Here is a 3,594-nt window from a genome sequence, read left to right as displayed (position 1 = left end):
CCTTATTGAAAGTAAACCTGCAACTAAGTTATTTCCATTAAAAATAAAGGTAATGAAAAATAAAGGTAATGAAATACCCACTTTATCCTTTACTATTATCTGTGCATTTGTGGTTACACATGTCTGTGTTGTGCACATAAACTAGAATGATGTACTCTTGAATATCTATCTCATCCCAACACAGTTTTAGTGACATTGTGATGGTAGCTTGAAATTAGTCCTTATGGAGTATTTATACTACAGTGATTGGCAAATGCTACGACAATCCTGACTTGATTTTTTGTCTCGGTTTAAGATAGCAATGAAGAAACTTACAATAATGTAGATTAAACTTAAAAGTAGGTCATATCCATAGTCATTCCATGGGGAATAGCACAAAAATTCATAGGATATTTTTCTAATAAATTTTATTACCTAGATGTTGCCCATCTTATTATTGAAGGAGTATTGTTCCAACATCTGCATTTATTTTTAAAAAATGTTTATATCAGGACTTCTTTTTTTTTTTTTTATCACTTGCAACTGCTGGTTGGCTGTGGGTATGAGAGTATGGTGAAAATGAACAAATGCATTGTGTGAGAATGAACTAGATCTGTGAAATTTACAACAAAGGACAGTATATATTTTATTTTAATTTTTAATTTGTGTGCTACACATCCTTTTTATTGATAACATTTGTAATAAATATCAGTATGTTTTCATGTGCATATATATCCATATACATTTTTTGGTGGGGGTGAATGTCATACTGCACACTGCTGGCAATATGATCTTAGCAGTAAAAATGGGGAAGAAAAGAATGCTTTCAAAAAAATATTTGGAGGTTATGTTACAGAATACGAAAGCTGAATGGAAGGGAATGAGTGGTGATTCAGAGTTGTATAAGGCTTTGAGGCTTGTTGAAATATGTACTTTGGAGAAATATAAAGCACAAGGAGAAAAGACTTATGTGGAATAATAGTTGAGTTTTTGACCACTGTATAGATTTGGGAGTCATCTGCACTGAGGTGTCCTTAAAGTCATTGTCAAAACTATAAAAGGGAGAAAATAGCCTAGAGAGATCTATCTATAAGTGGAAACCTAATCTTAGGGGAAAGGGAAAAAGGGGGAAATACAGAGAAAGAATCAACAGTAATCAGAGAATCAAGAAGAGATCAGGAAACTATGGTTGGGGTCAAAGGAACCTGGTAGAGAGGAAATGTCATGTAGGACATTATCAAAAGAAATGGGGAACTTGAAATCAAAATTTGTGAGTATTTTTGTTTGAAACCAGCAACCTAAAGGGGAAAAAATTAGTATTTAGAGCAGAACAGGTCACCGTAGGTGACAGTGAAAGATAGAGCATATGATGTAGATGTTCTCATAAAAGAATCAGGAACAACACAGGTAATTTATATCCAAGAATATCTGTAGATTTGTTTAGAACCATCAATCCCCAATTAAACCTTAGAGGATTGCATTTAGCCTGCCTTGTCAGAATCACAGATATAGACTGTAGCTTCTGAGAGTGGAAGAGCCTTTGAAAAACTTTGCCAAATACCTCAAAATCAAGCCTAGGAATAGTGATAGTTGTTGGCAATTTCTGGCATTAGGGGATCTCAGTTACATGAGAGCAGACCCTAAAAACTAATCCAAGCGCTTACAAGGTGAAAGACATGTAGACTACACAACTAACACTGACACAAACTCGTAACTGAAGAAGTGTGAGCTTTATTTGATAAATTCTGTGACAGAAAATGGATTTATAAGGAAACTGGGCAGCACGCTCTGCCAGCTTTCTCATGATTCAGGGGTTCCCACCATGCCGAACAGCAAGAATCAACACTGCAGCAGCATTAACAGGGCAACTCTGGCCTTGCTGTTTCCCACAGGTGCAACTAAAAATTGACAAGACCAAGTTTTATTTGGAAGTCTGCTATGTCCGTCAGTTATACATGAAGAACTGGAATTTTCTAGAAACCGGAGAGCTGGACCCAGCTAGTCCCTCCTGAGTCTTGGAAGCTCATGTCCTAACTATTCTGGAGATCTTACCTTGAAAATCTACTTTGAAGAGATTTTTCCTACAAAATTAGATTCCTAGAAGTGACTTGCTTTTTATTAGTGTTGTTGTCAATATTATAATTTTATGATTTCTCTCTTATGTATAGCAAGGTCACTTGATATTTAATATACTTCTTTGGCCAAACGAGGTGGAATCGCTGTGAAAGTATGAACATATTGCACAGTACTATTTTTTTAATCCATTAAAATATTTCTCTGTGTGAATTTAAAGGCAAAAAGAATGTTATCTAAGGGGGGTAGGGAAAAATCAGGTAGGAGTATATATATATATATATATATATATCTTCTCCCCAAATAAGGTCACAAGGTCACATTCTGTTGTTCTGAATGGGTATGAATTGGGGGGGTGCGTTATTCAACCCACAACAGCTCATAACTGAGTTCAAAGTTTTAGGGAATATTAAAATAATAATAAAAATTACAAATGGAAGTTTTCTAAGTAATAAAGACTATATTCGGATTTATTTTGTATAATGTTATCACTCATTTTTCATTTAGTTTAATTTCTCCTTCCGTAGTTGCTCCTGTCTCAGAAGGCTATGTGTTACTGATGTGAACGGATAAATTCACCCCTGTGGTTGGTATTTATGGGAACACAAGGTGACAGGTAAGCTGATGCACTCTTTCTAAATATTTGACCCACAAATGTAGCCAGACACTTAAAAATAAAATCTGTGTTTTCTATCTGTGTAGTTATATTAATATCAGACTAAGTGACTTCAAGAGAAGAAGTAGTGCCAGAAATAAAGAGGGCATTTCATAATGATAAAAAGGTCACTTTATCAGGAAGATATCTTAAATATGTATTTGTCTAATAAGAGTCTGAAATCCATGAAGCGAAGAGGAAGGTGTACTTAAATCCATAATCATAATTGGGCATTTTTAGTACTCCACTCTTAATAATTGATAAAACATATAGACAAAAAATATAAGTAAGATAGATAGTATTTGGATGGTAATAATCGCTTCTTGGCCTTTTGGCTAAGATCAAGTGTAATATTTGGATGGTAATGTCAACAGTCTTGGTTAAGACAGTATTTTATAGAACATTTATCCAACACTGTAGAATACATATTCTTTTCAGGTACATATAGGATGTTGACCAAGGTAGACAACAGTGTAGACCGAAAATATAAGTATCAATGTATTTTTTTAAAAAGGAAGACTGTACAGACTACATTCTCTAACTATAATAGAATTACATTAGAAATCAGTGATAAAAATTTTCTTTCAAATATTTTGAAATGAAAAGAGGGTATGTTCTGTGAATAAGATCTCAACTCTGACAAAGAGTGCCAATAAAACAATTTATTCAACTCTATGACTTCCAGGTAGGTAAAGAAAAAAGAAAAATCTCCACTAAACTGAACAAGAAAATTAATAGTCAAAACCAAGTAATCCTTACTTTAAAATTTATAAGTAATAGGGCTCTGCAAAGTTAACTTATGTACTTCCATTAACTGATGGCTGACTGCATCAAAAAAAGATACATTCAGCACTAAAAATAATCTTTGCAGTTATTTTAGGATTATT

General features: G+C 33.7%; 1 pseudogene; it reads left to right on the top strand.

The window, feature by feature from the left end:
* The first annotated feature begins 3,022 nt into the window (after nucleotides 1–3,022).
* On the top strand, nucleotides 3,023–3,141 carry LOC131832750 (U2 spliceosomal RNA; annotated as a pseudogene).
* The last annotated feature ends 453 nt before the right edge of the window (nucleotides 3,142–3,594 follow it).

This window comes from Mustela lutreola, chromosome 5, assembly GCF_030435805.1.
Source record: "Mustela lutreola isolate mMusLut2 chromosome 5, mMusLut2.pri, whole genome shotgun sequence".
In the NCBI taxonomy this organism is placed as follows: Eukaryota; Metazoa; Chordata; class Mammalia; order Carnivora; family Mustelidae; genus Mustela; species Mustela lutreola.
Note: the sequence above shows the minus strand (reverse complement) of the source record. Positions and strands in the feature narration are given on the sequence as shown.